This window comes from Triticum dicoccoides, chromosome 7A (genome assembly GCF_002162155.2).
Source record: "Triticum dicoccoides isolate Atlit2015 ecotype Zavitan chromosome 7A, WEW_v2.0, whole genome shotgun sequence".
Classification (NCBI taxonomy): domain Eukaryota; kingdom Viridiplantae; phylum Streptophyta; class Magnoliopsida; order Poales; family Poaceae; genus Triticum; species Triticum dicoccoides.
In genome coordinates, this window is record NC_041392.1 from 587,083,603 (window position 1) to 587,105,656 (window position 22,054).

The following is a 22,054-nucleotide window of genomic DNA, read 5'->3' on the forward strand; positions in this document are numbered from 1 at the left end:
TAGTTAGTAGCTAGATGGCTTCTTCTCTCTTTTTGGATCTCAATACAATGTTCTCCCCCTCTCTTGTGGAGATCAATTCAATGTAATCTTCTTTTTGCGGTGTGTTTGTTGAGACCGATGAATTGTGGGTTTATGATCAAGTCTATCTATGAATAATATTTGAATCTTCTCTAAATTCATTTATGTATGATTGGTTATCTTTGCAAGTCTCTTCGAATTATCAGTTTGGTTTGGCCTACTAGATTGATCTTTCTTGCAATGGGAGAAGTGCTTAGCTTTGGGTTCAATCTTGCGGTGTCCTTTCCCGGTGACAGTAAGGGAAGCAAGGCATGTATTGTATTGTTGCCATCGAGGATAACAAGATGGGGTTTTCTTCATATTGCATGAGTCTATCCCTCTACATCATGTCATCTTGCTTAAGGCATTACTCTGTTTTTAACTTAATACTCTAGATGCATGCTGGATAGCGGTCGATGAGTGGAGTAATTGTAGTAGATGCAGGCAGGAGTCGGTCTACTTGTCTCTGACGTGATGCCTATATACATGATCATACCTAGATATTCTCATAACTATGCTCAATTCTGTCAATTGCTCAACAGTAATTTGTTCACCCACCATAGAATACTTATGCTCTCGAGAGAAGCCACTAGTGAAACCTATGGCCCTCGGGTCTATCTTTATCATATCAATGTCCTACTACTTAGTTATTTACTTTGCCTTTATTTTACTTTGCATCTTTATCATAAAAATACCAAAAATATTATCTTATCATATCTATCAGATCTCACTCTCGTAAGTGGCCTTATAGGGATTGACAACCCCTATTTGCGTTGGTTGCGAGGTTTTATTTGTTTTGTGCAGGTACGAGGGACTCGCGTGTAGCCTCCTACTGGATTGATACCTTGGTTCTCAAAAACTGAGGAAATACTTACGCTACTTTGCTGCATCATCCCTTCCTCTTCGGGGAAAACCAACGCAGTGCTAAAAAGGTAGCAAGAAGGATTTCTGGCGCCGTTGCCGGGGAGGTCTATGCAAAAGTCAACATACCAAGTACCCATCACATACCCTTATCTCCCGCATTACATTATTTTCCATTTGCCTCTCGTTTCCTCTCCCCCAATTCACCCTTGCCATTTTATTCGCCCTCTCTCTCTCTATCCTCCCTCTCTTTCTCTATTTGCCTCTTTTTGTCCGCTTGCTTTTTGTTTGCTTGTTTGTCGCGATGGCCCAAGATAATACTAAATTGTGTGACTTCACAATACCAACAACAATGATTTTATTAGCAGTCCGATTGCTCCTCTTACCGATGCTGAATCTTGTGAAATTAATACTGCTTTGCTGAATCTTGTCATGAAAGATCTGTTCTCCGGCCTTCCTAGTGAAGATGCCGCTACCCATCTAAATAGCTTCATTGATTTGTGTGACATGCAAGAGAAGAGAGATATGGATAATGATATTGTTAAATTGAATCTATTTCCTTTTTTGCTTAGAGATCGTGCTAAAGCTTGGTTTTCGTCTTTACCTAAAAATAGTATTGATTCATGGAACAAGTGCAAAGATGCTTTTATCTCTAAGTATTTTCCTCCCGCTAAAATCATCTCTCTTAGAAACGATATTATGAAATTTAAGCAACTTGATCATGAACATGTTGCACAAGCTTGGGAGGGAATGAAATTAATGATACGTAATTGCCCTACTCATGGTTTAAATTTGTGGATGATTATACAAAAATTTTATGCCGGATCAAATTTTGCTTCTAGAAATCTTTTGGATTCGGCCGCGGGAGGCACTTTTATGGAAATCACTTTAGGAGAAGCAACTAAACTCCTAGATAATATTATGGTTAATTATTCTCAATGGCATACTGAAAGATCTACTAATAAAAAGGTACATGTGATAGAAGAAATTAATGTTTTGAGTGGAAAGATGGATGAACTTATGAAATTATTTGCTAATAAGAGTGTTTCTTCTGATCCTAATGCTATGCCCTTGTCTACTTTGATTGAGAATAATAATGAATCTATGGATGTGAATTTTGTTGGTAGGAACAATTTTGGTAATAATGCGTATAGAGGAAATTTCAATCCTAGGCCTTATCCTAGTGATCCCTCTAATACTTATGGTAATTCCTACAACAATTCCTATGGAAATTATAATAAGATGCCCTCTGATTTTGATTCTAATATTAAAGAATTTATTACTTCGCAAAAGAATTTTAATGCTATGATTGAAGAAAAATTGCTTAAGATTAATGATTTGGCTAGGAACGTTGATAGAATTGCTCTTGATGTTGATTCTTTGAAACTTAAATCTATTCCACCTAAGCATGATATCAATGAGTCTCTCAAAGCCATGAGAATTTCCATTGACGAGTGCAAAGAAAGAACCGCTAGGATGCGTGCTAAGAAAGATGCCTTTATAAAAGCATGTTCTTCTAGTTCCTATGAAAATAATGATGAAGATCTAAAAGTTATTGATGTGTCCCCTATTAAATCTTTGTTTTGCAATATGAATCTTGATAATGATGGTACGGAATACGATCCACCTTTGCCTAGAAGGCGTTCCAAGAATTCCGAATCTTTTGATCTTGATGCTAAATTTGATAAAAGTGGGATTGAAGAAATTAAAACCCTAGATGTTGCTAAACTCACTATTATGGATTTCAAGGAATTTAACTATGAAAATTGCTCTTTGATTGATTGTATTTCCTTGTTGCAATCCGTGCTAAATTCTCCTCATGCTTATAGTCAAAATAAAGCGTTTACTAAACATATCGTTGATGCCTTGATGCAATCTTATGAAGAAAGACTTGAATTGGAAGTTTCTATCCCTAGAAAACTTTATGATGAGTGGGAACCAACTATTAAAATTGAAATTAAAGATCATGAATGCTATGCTTTATGTGATTTGGGTGCTAGTGTTTCCACGATTCCAAAGACTTTGTGTGATTTGTTAGGTTTCCGTGATTTTGATGATTGCTCTCTAAACTTGCACCTTGCGGATTCCACTATTAAGAAACCTATTGTATGCTTGTTTGTTTGCGGTAGAGTACCCAGAGTGCGCCGCTTGCTACTTCGAATCACTAGGTTTCACGGATCATCAGTAAGGCAAGTAACACTTTGATCATACCTTCCTATTACCCAGTTTTTATTGCATTAGATCAATCCTCATAGATTGCATGATTAGGATCTAATTAAATTGTGGGTTTGGGAAGTAGATGAGGTAGTACCTATTACCTGTTATTATCAAACCTTTGGGAGTTACTTCTACGTTTGCTTATTGTGCCTCTTCGAAAAGGAAAAAAACATGCTTCTGTTTAGTTTTTTCGTCTAGTTTTTTGGTGAAAAAAATATCATTGAAACTTATCAACATGGGATCTAATTTTGAGGATCTCGACATGAGGGATCCAACAGTGAAAACATGGGAAGAATTAATGATGTTCTTATTGTTGCAAATAGGAATTATGTGCCCTTAGATTTTATTGTTCTTGACATAGATTGCAATCCTTCATGTCCTATTATTCTTGGTAGACCTTTCCTTGGAACGATTGGTGCAATTATTGATATGAAGGAAGGAAATATTAGATTCCAATTTCCGTTAAGGAAAGGCATGGAACACTTTCCTAGAAATAAATTTAAATTACCTTATGAATCTATTATGATAGCCACTTATGGATTGCCTACCAAAGATGGCAATACCTAGATCTATTCTTGCTTGTTATGCCTAGCTAGGGGCGTTAAACGATAGCGCTTGTTGGGAGGCAACCCAATTTTATTTTTATTCCTTGCTTTTTATCCTGTTTAGTAATAAATAAATTATCTAGCCTCTGTTTTGGTTGTGTTTTTTGTGTTTAATTAGTGTTTGTGCCAAGTAGAACCGTTGGGAAGACTTGGGGAAAGTCTTGTTGAACTTGCTGTAAAAAAACAGAAACTTTAGCGCTCACGAGAACTGCTTTCATTTTTATTTGGAAAGTGATATTTAGTTAATTCTTTTTGAAGATGATTAATAGATAAATTACTCACGTCTAGAAATTTATTTTAGAATTTTTGGGGTTCCAGATCTTACGCTAGCTACATATTACTACAGACTGTTATGTTTTTGACAGATTCTGTTTTGCGTGTGTTGTTTGCTTATTTTGATGAATCTATGGCTAGTAAAATAGTTTATGAACCATAGAGAAATTGGAATACAGTAGGTATAACACCCATATAAATAAATAATGAGTTCATTACAGTACCTTGAAGTGGTCTTTTGTTTTCTTTCGCTAACGGAGCTCACGAGATTTTCTACTTTAAGTTTTGTGTTGTGAAGTTTTCAAGTTTTGGGTAAAGATTTGATGGATTATGGAACAAGGAGTGGCAAGAGCCTAAGCTTGGGGATGACCATGAAAACCCCAAGATAATCTAAGGACACCTAAAAGCCAAAGCTTGGGGATGCCCCGCAAGGCATCCCCTCTTTCGTCTACTTCTATCGGTAACTTTACTTGGAGCTATATTTTTATTTACCACATGATATGTGTTTTACTTGGAGCGTCTTGTATGATTTGAGTCTTTGCTTATTAGTTTACCACAATCATCCTTGCTGTACACAACTTTTGAGAGATCCATACATGATTTGGAATTTGTTTGAATACTCTATGTGCTTCGCTTATATCTTTTGAGTTATATAATTTTGCTCTAGTGCCTCACATATATCTTTTAGACCACGGTGGTGGATTTGTTTTATAGAAACTATTGATCTCTCATGCTTCACTTAGATTATTTTGAGAGTCTTAATAGCATGGTATTTTGCTTAAAATCCTAATATGCTTGGTATGCAAGATTAATAATAAAACTTTCTTATGAGTGTGTTGAATACTAAGAGAAGTTTGATGCTTGATGATTGTTTTGAGACATGGAGGTAATAATATTAAAGTCGTTCTAGTTGAGTAGTTGTGAAGTTGAGAAATAATTGTGTTGAGGTTTGCAAGTCCCGTAGCATGCACGTATGGTAAACGTTATGCAACAAATTTGAAACATGAGGTGTTATTTGATTGTCTTCCTTATGAGTGGCGGTCGGGGACGAGCGATGGTCTTTTCCTACCAATCTACCCCCCTAGGAGCATGCGCATAGTACCGAGGTTTTTCATGACTTATAGATTTTTGCAATAAGTATGTGAGTTCTTTATGACTAATGTTGAGTCCATGAATTATACGCACTCTCACCGTTCCATCCTTGCTAGCCTCTTCGGTACCGTGCATTGCCCTTTCTCACATTGAGAGTTGGTGCAAACTTCGCCGGTGCATCCAAACCCCGTGATATGATACGCTCTTTCACACATAAACCTCCTTATATCTTCCTCAAAACAGCCACCATACCTACCTATTATGGCATTTCCATAGTCATTCCGAGATATATTGCCATGCAACTTTCCGTCATTCCGTTCATCATGACACATTCATCATTGTCATATTTCTTAGCATGATCATGTAGTTGACATAGTATTTGTGGCAAAGCCACCGTTCATAATTCTTTCATACATGTCACTCTTGGTTCATTGCATATCCCGGTACACCACCGTAGGCATTCATATAGAGTCATCTTTGTTCTAGTATCGAGTTGTAATCATTGAGTTGTAAATAAATAGAAGTGTGATGATCATCATTTTCTAGGGCATTGTCCCAAGTGAGGAATATAAAAAAAGAAAGAGAAAGGCCATGAAAAAAAAGAGAAAAGGCCCCCAAAAAAATGAGAGAAAAAGAGAGAAGGGACAATGTTACTATCCTTTGCCACACTTGTGCTTCAAAGTAGCACCATGATCTTCATAGTAGAGAGTCTCTCATGTTATCACTTTCATATACTAGTGGGAATTTTTCATTATAGAACTTGGCTTGTATATTCCAACAATGGGCCTCCTCAAGTGCCCTAGGTCTTCGTGAACAAGCAAGTTGGATGCACACCCACTAGTTTCTTTTGTTGATCTTTCATACATTTATAGCTCTAGTGCATCCGTTGCATGGCAATCCCTACTCCTTGCATTAACATCAATCGGTGGGCATCTCCATAGCCCATTGATTAGCCTCGTTGGTGTGATACTTCCTCCTTTTTGTCTTCTCCACATAACCCCCCTCATTATATTCTATTCCACCTATAGTGCTATGTCCATGGCTCACGCTCATATATTGCGTGAAAGTTTATAGGTTTGAGATTACTAAAGTATGAAACAATTGCTTGGCTTGTCATCAGGGTTGTGCATGATGATAGCATTCTTGTGTGACGAAAATGAAACATGACTAAACCATATGATTTTGTGGGGATGAACTTTCTTTGGCCATGTTATTTTGAGAAGACATAATTGCTTAGTTAGTATGCTTGAAGTATTATCATTTTTATGTCAATATGAACTTTTGTCTTGAATCTTTTGGATCTGAATATTCATACCACAATTAAGAAGAATTACATTAAAATTATGCCAAGTAGCACTCCGCATCAAAAATTCTGTTTTATCATTTACCTACTCGAGGACGAGCAGGAATTAAGCTTGGGGATGCTTGATACGTCTCCAACGTATCTATAATTTTTGATTGCTCCATGCTATATTATCTACTGTTTTGGACATTATTGGGCTTTATTATCCACTTTTATATTATTTTTGGGACTAACCTATTAACCGGAGGCCCAGCCCAAAATTGTTGTTTTTTGCCAGTTTTAGGGTTTCGAAGAAAAGGAATATGAAACGGAGTCCAAACGGAATGAAACCTTCGGGAACATGATTTTCTCACCGGATACAACTTAGGAGACTTGGATCCTACATCAAGCCAACTAACAGGAGGCCACAAGGTAGGGGGGCGCGCCTGCCCCTGCCAGGCGCGCCCTCCACCCTCGTGGGCCCCTTGTTGCTCCACCGACGTACTCCTTCCTCATATATATACCTACGTACCCCCAAACGATCAGAATAGGAGCCAAAACCCTAATTCCACCTTCGTAACTTTCTGTATCCACGAGATCCCATCTTGGGGCCTATTTCGGAGCTCCGCCGGAGGGGGCATCGATCACGGAGGGCTTCTACATCAACACCATAGCCTCTCCGATGAAGTGTGAGTAGTTTACTTCAGACCTACGGGTCCATAGTTAGTAGCTAGATGGCTTCTTCTCTCTTTTTGGATCTCAATACAATGTTCTCCCCCTCTCTTGTGGAGATCTATTCGATGTAATCTTCTTTTTGCGGTGTGTTTGTTGAGACCGATGAATTGTGGGTTTATGATCAAGTCTATCTATGAATAATATTTGAATCTTCTCTGAATTCTTTTATGTATGAGTGGTTATCTTTGCAAGTCTCTTCGAATTATCAGTTTGGTTTGGCCTACTAGATTGATCTTTCTTGCAATGGGAGAAGTGCTTAGCTTTGGGTTCAATCTTGCAGTGTCCTTTCCCGGTGACAGTAAGGGCAGCAAGACACGTATTGTATTGTTGCCATCGAGGATAATAAGATGGGGTTTCCTTCATATTGCATGAGTCTATCCCTCTACATCATGTCATCTTGCTTAAGGCGTTACTCTGTTTTTAACTTAATACTCTAGATGCATGTTCGATAGCGGTCGATGAGTGGGATAATAGTAGTAGATGCAGGCAGGAGTCGGTCTACTTGTCTCGGACATGATGCCTATATACATGATCATACCTAGATATTCTCATAACTATGCCCAATTCTGTCAATTTCTCAACAATAATTTGTTCACCCACCGTAGAATACTTATGCTCTCGAGAGAAGCCACTAGTGAAACCTATGGCCCTCGGGTCTATCTTTATCATATCAATCTCCTACTACTTAGTTATTTACTTTGCTATTTACTTTGCCTTTATTTTACTTTGCATCTTTATCATAAAAATACCAAAACTATTATCTTATCATATCTATCAGATCTCACTCTCGTAAGTGGCCCTATAGGGATTGACAACCCCTATTTGCGTTGGTTGCGAGGATTTATTTGTTTTGTGCAGGTACGAGGGACTCGCGTGTAGCCTCCTACTGGATTGATACCTTGGTTCTCAAAAACTGAGGGAAATACTTACGCTACTTTGCTGCATCATCCCTTCCTCTTTAGGGAAAACCAACACAGTGCTAAAAGAGGTAGCAATCGTTTAGTTTGTTGCTATTGCTTTCTTCATAACTTATACATGTTCCTATGACCATGAGATCATGCAACTCCCGAATACCAGAGGAACACTTTGTGTGCTACCAAACATCACAACGTAACTGGGTGATTATAAAGGTGCTCTACAGGTGTCTCCGATGGTACTTTTTAAGTTGGCATAGATTAAGATTAGGATTTGTCACTTTGATTGTCGGAGAGGTATCTCTGGGCCCTCTCAGTAATGCACATCACTATAAGCCTTGCAAGCAATGCAACTAATGAGCTAGTTGTGGGATGATGCATTACAGAACGAGTAAAGAGACTTGCCGGTAACGAGATTGAGCTAGGTATTAAGATACCGACGATCGAATCTCGGGCAAGTAACATACCGATGACAATGGGAACAACATATGATGTTATGCGGTTTGACCGATAAAGATCTTCCTAGAATATGTAGGAACCAATATGAGAATCCAGGTTCCGCTATTAGTTATTGACCGGAGACGTGTCTCGGTCATGTCTACATAGTCCTCGAACCCGTAGGGTCCGCACGCGTAAAGTTCTGTGATGATCGGTATTATGAGTTCATATGTTTTGATGTACCGAAGGTAGTTCAGAGTCCCAAAGATGATCACGGACATGACGAGGAGTCTCGAAATGGTCGATACATAAAGATTGATATATTGGAAGCCTACATTTGGACATCGGAAGAGTTTCGGGTGAAATCGGGATTTTACCGGAGTGCCGCAGGGGTTACCGGAACCCCCCGGGGGTTAATGGGCCTTGTTGGGCCCTAGTGGAGAGAGAGGGGCCGGCCAGGGCAGGCCGCGCGCCCCCTCCTGTCTGCTCCGAATTGGACTAGGAAGGGGGGTGGGCGGCGCCCCCATTTCCTCCTCCTTCTCCCCCTTCCTTTCCCCCTCCTAGTAGGAGTAGGAAAGAGGGGAGTCCTACTCCTACTAGGAGGAGGACTCCTCCTCCTGGCGCGCCCTACAGGGCCGGCCGAGCTCCCCCTTGCTCTTTTATATACGGGGTCAGGGGGCACCCTAGGACACACAAGTTGATCATTGATCTCTCCCAGCCGTGTGCGGTGCCCCCCTCCACCATAATCCACCTTGGTCATATTGTAGCGGTGCTTAGGCAAAGCCCTGCGATGGTAGCTTCATCAACATCGTCACCATGCCGTCGTCCTGATGAAACTGTCCCTCGAGCTCTACTGGATCGTGAGTTCGCGGGACATCACTAAGCTGAACGTGTGCTAAATGCGGAGGTGCTGTACGTTCGGTACTGAGTATCGGTCGATCGTGAAGACGTATGACTACATCAACGGCGTTGTCATAATGCTTCCGCTTACGGTCTACGAGGGTACGTGGACGATACTCTTCCCTCTCTTTGCTATGCATCACCATGATCTTACGTGTGCGTAGGAAATATTTTGAAATTACTACGTTCCCTAACAGTGGCATCCGAGCCAGGTTTATGCGTAGATGTTATATGCACGCGTAGAACACAAAGGAGTTGTGGGCGTGGGTATATACATATTGCTTGCCATCACTAGTTGATTCTTGATTCAGCGGCATTGTTGGATGAAGCGGCCCAGACCGACATTATGCATACGCTTACGTGAGACTAGTTCTACCGACGTGCTTCGCACAAAGGTGGCTAGTGGGTGTCTGTTTCTCCAGCTTTAGTTGAATCGGATTCAATGAACATGGTTCTTTTTGAAGATCAAAAAGAAATCACTATACCACGTTGTTGTTTTTGATGCGTAGGTAAGAACAGTTCTTGCTCAGCCCGTAGCAGCCACGTAAAACTTGCAACAACGAAGTAGAGGATGTCTAACTTGTTTTTGCAGGGCATATTGTGATGTGATATGGTCAAGACGTGATGAGATATAAGTTGTTGTATGAGATGATCATGTTTTGTTGAAGTTATCGGCAACTGGCAGAAGCCTTATGGTTGTCTCTTTATTGCATAAGATGCAAGTGCCATGTAATTGCTTTACTTTATCGCTATGCGATAGCAATAGTTGCAAAAGCAATAGCTAGTGAGACGACCATGTGACGACACATTGGTAAAAGATCAAGATGATGGAGATCATGGTGTCATGCCGGTAACAATGGAGATCATGATAGTACTTTGGAGATGGAGATCAAAAGCACAAGATGATGATGGCCATATCATGTCACATATTTGGATTGCATGTGATGTTTATCTTTTATACATCTTATTTTTGCTTAGTTCGGCGGTAGCATTGTAAGATGATCTCTCACTAAATTTCAAGGTGCAAGTGTTCTCCCTGAGTATGCACCGTTGCCAAAGTTCGTCGTGCCGAGACACCACGTGATGATCGGGTGTGATAAGCCCTACGTTCATATACAGCGGGTGAAAGACAGTTTTGCACACGCAGAAATACTCGGGTTAAACTTGACGAGCCTAGCATATGCAGATATGGCCTCGGAACACTAAGACCGAAAGGTCGAGCGTGAATCATATAGTAGATATGATCAACATAGTGATGTTCATCACTGAAAACTACTCCATCTCACGTGATGGTCGGACATGGTTTAGTTGATATGGATCACGTGATCACTTAGATGATTAGAGGGATGTCTATCTAAGTGGGAATTCTTAAGTAATATGATTAATTGAACTTAAATTTATCATGAACTTAGTCCTGATAGTATTTGCATATCTATGTTGTAGATCAATAGCTCGCGATGTAGCTCCCCGTTTATTTTTGATATGTTCCTGAGAAAAACTAAGTTGAAAGATGTTAGTAGCAATGATGCGGATTGGATCCGTGATATGAGGGTTATCCTCACTGCCGCATAGAAAAATTATGTCCTTCATGCACCACTAGGTGACAGACCTATTCCAGGAGCATATGCACACGTTATGAACGTTTGAAAAAGCTCGGTATGATAACAACTTGATAGTTTAGTGCACCATGCTTTACGGCTTGGAATCGGGACTTAAAAAATGTTTTGAACACCACGGAGCATATAAGATGTTCCAAGAGCTAAAATTGGTATTTCAGACTCATGCCCAAGTCAAGAGGTTTGAGACCTCTGACAAGTACTTTGCCTACAAGATGGAGGAGAATAGCTCAGCTAGTGAGCATGTGCTTAGAATGTCTGAGTACTACAATCACTTGAATCAAGTGGGAGTTAATCTTCCAGATAAGATAGTGATTGACATAGTTCTCTAGTCACTATCACCAAGTTACTAGAACTTCATGATGAACTATAATATGCAAGGGATAACGGAAATGATTCCCAAGCTCTTCGTGATGCTAAAATTGACGAAGGTAGAAATCAAGAAAAACATGAAGTGTTGATGGTTGACAAGACCACTAGTTTCAAGTAAAAGGGCAAGGGAAATAAAGGGAACTTCAAGAAGAATGGCAAGAAAGTTGCCACTCCCATGAAGAAGCCTAAAGCTAGACCCAAGCCTGAATCTGAGTGCTTCTACTGCAAAGGAAATGGTCACTGGAAGTGGAACTGCCCTAGATACTTGGCGGATAAGAAGGATGGCAAAGTGAACAAAGGTATATTCGATATACATGTTATTGATGTGTACTTTACTAGTGTTCATAGCAACCCCTCGATATTTTGATACTGGTCGAGTCACTAAAGAGTAGTAACTCGAAACGGGAGTTGCAGCATGAACATAGACTAGTTAAGGGTGAAGTGATGATGTGTGTTGGAAGTGGTTCCAAGATTGATGTGATCATCATCGCACACTCCCTATACTTTCGGGATTAGTGTTAAACCTAAATAAATGATATTTGGTGTTTGCATTGAGCATAAATATGATTTGATCATGTTTATTGCAATATGGTTATTCATTTAAGTCAAAGAATAATTATTATTCGATTTACATGAATAAAACCTTCTATGGTCATACACTCAATATAAATGGTTTATTGAATCTCGATCATAGTGATACACATATTCATAATACTGAAGCCAAAAGATGAAAAGTTAATAATGATAGTGCAACTTATTTGTGGCACTGCCGTTTAGGTCATATTGGTGTAAAGCGCATGAAGAAAATCCATGCTGATGGGCTTTTGGAATCACTTGATTATGAATCAGTTGATGCTTGCGAACCATGCCTCATAGGCAAGATGATTAAGACTCTGTTCTCCGGAACAATGGAGTGAGCAACTGACTTATTGGGCATAATACATACTAATGTATGCGGTCTGATGAGTATTGAGACTCGCGGCGGGTATCATTATTTTCTGACCTTCACAGATGATTTGAGCAGATATGGGTATATCTACTTGATGAAACATAAGTCTGAAACATTTGAAAAGTTCAAAGAATTTTAGAGTGAAGTAGAAAATCATCATAACAAGAAAATAAAGTTTCTATGATCTGATCGCGGAGGAGAATATTTGAGTTATGAGTTTGGTCTTCATTTGAAACAATGCGGAATAGTTTCGCAACTCACGCCACCTGGAACACCACAACGTAATGGTGTCTCCGAACGTCGTAATCACACTTTACTAGATATGGTGCAATCTATGGCGTCTCTTACTGTTTTACCGCTATCGTTTTGGGGTTATGCATTAGAGACAGGTGCATTCACGTTAAATAGGGCACCATCTAAATCCGTTGAGATGACACCGTATGAACTATGGTTTGGCAAGAAACCAAAGCTGTCATTTCTTAAAGTTTGGGGTTATGATGCTTATGTGAAAAGGTTTGAAAATGATAAGCTCGAACCCAAATCGGAGTAGTGCGTCTTCATAGGATACCCAAAAGAAACTGTTTGGTACACCTTTTATCACAAATCCGAAGGCAAGATATCTTGTTGCTAAAAGTGGATCCTTTCTAGAGAAGAAGTTTCTCTCAAAAAAAGTGAGTGGGAGGAATGTAGAACTTGATAAGGTAATTGTACCTTCTCCCAAATTGGAAATTAGTTCATCACAGAAATCAATTCTAGTGATCTCTACACCAATTAGTGAGGAAGCTAATGATGATGATCATAAAACTTCAGATCAAGTTACTATACCAAACCTCGTAGGACAACCAGAGTATGGTCTGCACCAGAGTGGTACGATAATCCTTTCTGGAAGTCATGTTACTTGACCATGACAAACCTACGAACTATGAGGAATCGATGATGAGCCCAGATTCCGCAAAATGGCTTGAGGCCATGAAATCTGAGATGGGATCCATGTATGAGAACAAAATGTGGACTTTGATTGACTTGCCCGATGATCAATGAGTCATTAACAATAAATGGATCTTCAAGAGGAAGACGGACACTGATAGTAGTGTTACTGTCTACAAAGCTCGACTTGTTGCAAAAGGTTTTCGACAAGTTCAAGGGGTTGACTACGATGAGATTTTCTCACCCGTAGCGATGCTTATGTCTGTCCGAATCATGTTTGCAGTTGCCGAATTTTATGAAATCTGGAAAATGGATGTCAAAACTGCATTCCTTAATGGATTTCTTAAAGAAGAGTTGTATATGATGCAACCAGAAGGTTTTGTCGATCCTAAAGGTGCTAACAAAGTGAGCAAGCTCCAGTGATCCATCTATGGACTGGTGTAAACATCTCGGAGTTGGAATATATGCTTTGATAAAGTGATCAAAACATATGGTGTTATACAGACTTGTGGTGAAGCCTGTATTTACAAGAAAGTGAGTGGGAGCACTACAACATTTCTGATAAGTATATGTGAATGACATATTGTTGATTAGAAATAATGTAGAATTTTCTGGAAAGCATAAAGGAGTGTTTGAAAAGAATTTTTCAAAGAAAGACCTCGATGAAGCTGCTTACATGTTGAGCATCAAGATCTATAGAGATAGATCAAGACGCTTGATAAGTTTTTTCAATGAGTACATACCTTGACAAGATTTTGAAGTAGTTCAAAATGGAACAGTCAAAGAAGGAGTTCTTGCCTGTGTTGCAAAGTGTGAAGTTGAGTAAAGAGTCAAAACCCGACCACGGCTGAAAATAGAAAAAGAATGAAAAAATCATTCCCTATGCCTCAGTCATAGGTTCTACAAAGTATGCTATGCTGTGTACCAGACCTATTGTGTACCTCACCATAAGTTTGGCAAGAGGGTACAATAGTGATCGAGGAGTAGATCACAGGACAACGGTCAAAAATATCCTTAGTGGAATAAGGAAATGTTTCTCGGTTATGGAGGTGACAAAGAGTTCGTCGTAAAGAGTTACGTCGATGCAAGCTTTGACAGCGATCTAGATGACTCTAAGTCTCGATCTAGATACATATCGAAAGTGGGAGCAATTAGCTAGAGTAGCTCCGTGCAAAGCATTGTAGACATAGAAAATTTGCAAAATACATACGCCTCTAAATGTGGTAGACCCGTTGACTAAAATTCTCTCACAAGCAAAACATGATCACTCTTTGGGTGTTAATCACATAGCGATGTGAACTATATTATTTACTCTAGTAAACCCTTTGGGTGTTAGTCACATGGAGATGTGAACTAATCACATAAATATGTGAACTATTGGTGTTAAAATCACATGACGATGTGAACTAGATTATTGACTCTAGTGTAAGTGGGAGACCGAAGGAAATATGCCCTAGAGACAATAATAAAGTTATTATTTATATTTCCTTATGTCATGATAAATGTTTATTATTCATGCTAGAATTGTATTAACTGGAAACTTAGTACATGTGTGAATACATAGACAAACAAAGTGTCACTAGTATGCCTCTACTTGACTAGCTCGTTGAATCAAAGATGGTTAAGTTTCCTAGCCATAGACATGAGTTGTCATTTGATTAACGGGATCACATCATTAGGGAATGATGTGATTACTTGACCCATCCGTTATCTTAGCACGATGATCATTTAGTTTGTTGCTATTGCTTTCTTCATGACTTATACATGTTCCTATGACTATGAGATTATGCAACTCCCGAATACCAGAGGAACACTTTGTGTGCTACCAAACGTCACAACGTAATTGGGTGATTATAAAGGTGCTCTACAGGTGTCTCCGATCGTACTTGTTGAGTTGGCATAGATCAAGATTAGGATTTGTCACTCCGATTGTCGCAGAGGTATCTCTGGGCCCTCTCGGTAATGCACATCACTATAAGCCTTGCAAGCAATGCAACTAATGAGCTAGTTGCGGGATGATGCATTACAGAACGAGTAAAGAGACTTGCCGGTAACGAGATTGAGCTAGGTATTGAGATACCAACGATCGAATCTCGGGCAAGTAACATACCGATGACAAAGGGAACAACGTATGCCGTTATGCGGTTTGACCGATAAAGATCTTCGTAGAATATGTAGGAACCAATATGAGCATCCAGGTTCCGCTATTGGTTATTGACCGGAGACGTGTCTCGGTCATGTCTACATAGTTCTCGAACCCGTAGGGTCCGCACGCTTAAAGTTCTGTGACGATCAGTATTATGAGTTTATATGTTTTGATGTACCGAAGGTAGTTTAGAGTCCCGGATATGATCACGGACATGACGAGGAGTCTCGAAATGGTCGAGACATAAAGATTGATATATTGGAAGCCTACATTTGGACATCGGAAGAGTTCCAGGTGAAATCGGGATTTTACCGCAGTGCTGGAGGGGTTACCGGAACCCCCCGGGGGTTAATTGAGAGAGAGAGGGGCCGGCCAGGGCATGCCGCGTGCCCCCTCCCCTCTGGTCCGAATTGGGATAGGAGGGGGGTGATGTCTACTACACAATCTTCTTCTTGTAGACGTTGTTGGGCCTCCAAGTGCAGAGGTTTGTAGGACAGTAGCAAATTTCCCTCAAGTGGATGACCTAAGGTTTATCAATCTGTAGGAGGGGTAGGATGAAGATGGTCTCTCTCAAGCAACCCTGCAACCAAATAACAAAGAGTCTCTTGTGTCCCCAACACACCCAATACAATGGTAAATTTTATAGGTGCACTAGTTCGGCGAAGAGATGGTGATACAAGTGCAATATGGATAGTAGATAAAGGTGTTTGTAATCTGAAATAATAAAAACAACAAGGTAACAAGTGATAAAAGTGAGCGTAAACGGTATTGCAATGTGTGGAAACAAGGCCTAGGGTTCATACTTTCGCTAGTGTAAGTTCCCTCAACAATACTAACATAATTGGATCACATAACTATCCCTCAACATGCAACAAAGAGTCACTCCAAAGTCACCAATAGCGGAGAACGAACGAAGAGATTATGGTAGGGTATGAAACCACCTCAAAGTTATTCTTTCCAATCAATTCGTTGGGCTATTCCTATAAGTGTCACAAACAGCCCTAGAGTTCGTACTACAATAACACCTTAAGACACAAATCAACCAAAACCCTAATGTCACCTAGATACTCCAATGTCACCTCAAGTATCCGTGGGTATGATTATACGATATGCGTCACACAATCTCAGATTCATCTATTCAACCAACACAAAGGACCTCAAAGAGTGCCCCACAGTTCTATCGGAGAATCACGACGAAAACGTGTGCCAACCCCTATGCATAGGTTCATGGGCGGAACCCGCAAGTTGGTCACCAAAACATACATCAAGTGGCACGTGGTATCCCATTGTCACCACAGATATCCACGGCAAGACATACATCAAGTGTTCTCAAGTCTTTAAAGACTCAATCCGATAAGATTACTTCAAGGGGAAAACTCAATTCATTACAAGAGAGAAGAGGGGGAGGAGAAACATAAGATCCAACTATAATAGCAAAGCTCGCGATACATCAAGATCGTGCCAAATCAAGAACACGAGAGAGAGAGAAAGAGATCAAACACATAGCTACTGGTACATACCCTCAGCCCCGAGGGAGAACTACTCCCTCCTCATCATGGAAAGCACCGGGATGATGAAGATGGCCACCAGAGAGGGATTGCCCCCTCCGGCAGGGTGTCAGAATGGGTCTAGATTGGTTTTCGGTGGCTATGGAGGCTTCTGGCGGCGGAACTCCTAATCTATTGTGTGTTCTGGAAGTTGTAGGGTATATGGAGTTATATAGGCAGAAGAAGCACGTCAGGGGAGCCACGGGGGCCCCACAAGGCAGGGGGGCGCGCCTTAGGGGGGTGGGTGCGCCCCCACTCTCGTGGGTAGCTCCTGTATCTTCTGACGTGGGGTCCAAGTCCATCAGGTGTGTTTCCTTCCAAATATAACTTCTCCAGTTGATTTCGTTCCGTTTCGACTCCGTTTGATATTCCTTTTCTTCAAAACACTGAAATAGGCATAAAACAACAAATCTGGGCTGGGCCTCCGGTTAATAGGTTAGTCCCAAAAATAATATAAAAGTGGAAAATAAAGCCCAATATTGCCCAAAATAGTAGATAATATAGCATGGAGCAATCAAAAATTATAGATACGCTGGAGACGTATCAGGGGGCGGCGCGCCCTTTCCTTCTCCTTCTCCCCCTTCCTTTCCCCCTCCTAGTAGGAGTAGGAAAGACGGGAGTCCTACTCCTACTAGGAGGAGGACTCCTCCGCCTGGCGCGCCCTACAGGGCTGGCCGGCCTCCCCCCTTGCTCCTTTATATACGGGGGCAGGGGGGCACCCTAGGACACACAAGTTGATCATTGATCTCTCCCAGCCGTGTGTGGTGCCCCCCTCCACCATAATCCACCTCGGTCATACTGTAGCGATGCTTAGGCGAAGCCCTGCGACCGTAGCTTCATCAACATCGTCACCATGCCGTCATGCTAAAGAAACTCTCTCTCGAGCTCTACTAGATCGTGAGTTCGCGGGACATCACCGAGCTGAACGTGTGCTGAACGCAGAGGTGTCGTACGTTCGGTACTGAGGATTAGTCGACCGTGAAGACGTACGACTACATTAACCGCGTTGTCATAACGCTTTGACTTACGGTCTACGAGGGTACGTGGATGATACTCTTCCCTCTCGTTGCTATGCATCACTGAGGGAGTCCTGGATTAGGGGGTGTTCGGGTAGCCGGACTGTACCTTCAGCCGGACTCCAGGACTATGAAGATACAAGATTGAAGACTTCGTCCCGTGTCCGGATGGGACTTTCCGTGCATGGAAGGCAAGCTTGGCGATGCGGATATTCAAGATCTCCTACCATTGTAACCGACTTTGTGTAACCCTAACCCTCTCCGTGTCTATATAAACCGGAGGGTTTTAGTCCGTAGGACAACTTCATCATACAACAATCATACCATAGGCTAGCTTTTAGGGTTTAGCCTCCTTGATCTCGTGGTAGATCTACTCTTGTACTATCCATATCATCAATATTAATCAAGCAGGACGTAGGGTTTTACCTCCATCAAGAGGGCCCAAACCTGGGTAAAGCATAGTGTTCCTTGCCTCCTGTTACCATCCGGCCTAGACGCACAGTTCGGGACCCCCTACCCGAGATCCACCGGTTTTGACACTGACATTGGTGCTTTCATTGAGAGTTCCTATGTGTCATCGCCTTTAGGCCCGATGGCTCCTTCGATCATCAACAACGATGCAGTCCAGGGTGAGACTTTTCTCCCCGGACCGATCTTCGTCATCGGCGGCTTCGCACTGCGGGCCAAGTCGCTTGGCCACCTTGAGCAGATCGAAAGCTACGCCCCTGGCCATCAGGTCAGGTTTGGAAGCCTAAACTACACGGCTGACATCCGCGGGGACTTGATCTTCGACGGATTCGAGCCACAGCCAAGCGCGCCGCACTGTCTCGATGGGCATGATATAGCTCTGCTGCCGAACAGTGCCTTGGAGGCCACACATGCATCGGTTCCGACCATTGATTCAGAGCCTACTGCACCGATCAAGGATCAGCGGTTGGACGCTGCCTCAGGGGCTGCGATCTCAAAGGCGATCGAGCCAAACTCCAGCCCCGCACTCCGCATGGCCTGTGACTCCGAGGAGCCGGATTCCTTTCCGAACTCTGAGCCCCCCATGCCCCTGCCGATCGAATCCGATTGGGCGCCGATAATGGAGTTCACCGCCGCAGACATCTTTCAGCACTCGCCCTTCGGCGACATCCTGAATTCGCTAAAGTCTCTCTCTTTATCAGGAGAGCCCTGGCCGGACTACGGTCAACAAGGATGGGATTCGGATGATGAAGAAATTCAAAACCCACCCACCACCCACTTCGTAGCCACTGTCGACGACTTAACCGACATGCTCGACTTCGACTCCGAAGACATCGACGGTATGGACGACGATGCAGGAGACAACCAAGAACCAACGCCTATAGGGCATTGGACAGCCACCTCATCTCACGATGTGTACATGGTGGATACCCCTAAAGGAAGCAACAACGAGGAAAACGGGGATGGAAAGAGGGATCGATCTCTCAAAAAACAATCAAAGCGTCGATGTAAACGCCGACCCAAGCCCCGCCTCGATAAAGACCCAGCCATAGAGCAGGATGAGCCGGTAGATGACGCGCATGCCTTAGAGCAACCGTCCCAATAGGACAACCTGGATAGAGAAACCGAACATCCCTCCCCCGACAAAAATGGCATTCCCGACGACCCTACGCCGGACAAGCCCACGAAGCAGAAGAACCTCCACAAATGGCTCGTTGCAACCGCACGCAGCCTGAAAAAGCAGAAGCGGAAGCTAAAAACTACGGAAGATGCACTCAAGATCAGATGGAGTAAAGTAATCAATACCGCAGACAAATACGGCAATAGTCGCTGCACTAAAAGCTATCCGAAGAGAAAGCTACTGCCTGAATTCGACGAGGAGGCCTTAGAGCCCTCGCATTCCAAAAGTGAGAAAGCCACACGGTCGGATAGACGACCCCATGGCCAGCATAAAGCGACAAGCAGCGCCGCACTTAAGCCGGCATGCGACCCACTTAAGGATTCGCATCATGGCCCAGCCAGGTCCATTTACGGGCCAAAAAAGCAAGCTCTCGTAAGCAATGCAGTAAAGCCATTATCAGAATCCGGCACACCCAAATACAGGGGTGCCGCACACCCCCTATGTTTCACCGATGAGGTCCTGGATTATGAATTTCCAGCGGGATTCAAACCCGTAAACATAAAGGCATATGATGGAACAACAGACCCTGAAGTCTGGATCGAGGATTATATCCTCCACATACATATGGCTAGAGGAGATGACCTCCACGCCATAAAATACTTACCCCTCAAGCTTAAAGGGCCAGCCCGGCATTGGCTCAAAAGCCTTCCTGAAAACACAATCGGAAGTTGGGAAGAGCTCGAGGACGCTTTCCGAGCAAATTTTCAAGGGACCTATGTCCGCCCTCCGGATGCAGACGATCTTAGTCACATAACTCAACAGCCCGGAGAGTCAGCTCGACAATTCTGGAATAGATTTCTTACTAAAAAGAATCAGATAGTCGACTGTCCGGACGCTGAAGCCTTAGCGGCTTTCAGGCATAATGTTCGAGACGAATGGCTCGCCAGACATCTCGGCCAAGAAAAGCCAAGAACAATGGCCGCACTAACAAGCCTCATGACCCGCTTTTGCGCAGGAGAGGACAGCTGGTTGGCAAGATGCAGCACCAGTGACCCAAGTACATCCGAAACTAGGGATGGAAACGGAAAACTGTGACGCAATAAGGACCATCGCCGGACTAAGGAAAAAAGTCCGAAGAGCACGGCAGTCAACGCCGGATTCAAAAGCTCATGACAGAATCAGAAAAAGCCGCCCCTCCAAGATAACAGGGACGACCTATCCAACCTAAACAAAATCTTGGATAGGATATGTCAAATACACAGCACTCCCGGAAAGCCTACTAACCATACCCACAGAGATTGTTGGTTTTCAAACAATCCGGTAGACTCAACGCCGAACACAAGGGGCGCGACACACCAAGCGAAGACGAGGACGAACCCCAAAAGCAGAGTACCAGGAAACAAAAGAATTTCCCACAAGAAGTAAAAACAGTAAACTTACTCCACATAACAAAACGTGCGGCGCCCATAAAGGTACGCGCCCCACGGCCTATCCCAAAGGAATCCCGCCACTGGTTGTCAAAACCAATCATCTTCGATCATCTGGATTATTCTAGAAGTGTGAGGAACCCAGGATGGACTGCCCTGGTACTCGATCCAATAATTGGCGGACTCCAGTTTTCAAATGTCCTTATGGACGGTGGCAGCGTACTCAACCTGATATATCAGGACTCAATCCGCCACATGGGGATCGACCCAAAAAGAATTCGCCACAGCAAAACCTCCTTTCAAGGAGTAACGCCAGGTCCGGACACCCATTGCATGGGTTTTCTCCGGCTCGAGGTTATTTTTGGCTCTGCCGATAACTTCTGTCGCGAAAAGCTGACTTTCCACATCGTCCCATTCTCAAGTCGCTATCAAGCACTACTGGGACGCGAAGCTTTCGCCCGCTTTAACGCAATACCGCATTATGCATCTCTGACGCTTAAGATGCTCGGTCCACGCAGCATCATCTCCTTAAAGGGGAAGCAGTGAGAACACCTCCCCCAAGCGGAGGATTGTGCGGCCGCTTTAACAGCCCCACAATACAATGGCTTCACCAGCCAGAACATCGGAACAGGTCATTAAGACCACGGACACGGATAGACGAGTCCGGCACAAAAGTATCGTTGATAAAGGCTTAGTGGCCATATACCCCTGCACTAGGGGCTTCACACGTATAAAATAAGAGACAATAAAGCTCAATTTTTCATATTTTACTTTACACTTTGTTTATTTCATATAACTTTTGTTCGGCACGCCCCTTTTTCAACTTAGTTACTCTCTTTTTACAGATGAACGTTGTGCTGCGCCCGTCTAGGATACGGCACAACGGAGACACAGGCACAGACGTGCAGTAGGGACCCGTTCCAATGATTCCTTTCAGATTAAGACCCTGCGTAAACCTTTTTTACTGTCTCTTGTTGATACACATCCCCTGGTTCTATGACCAAGGAGGAGGCTAGCGTCTTGGCATGTGACCACGTCAGAATTCTTGCACGTACCTGGACACTAGGGGCTTATACCTCAGAGCGTTACCTC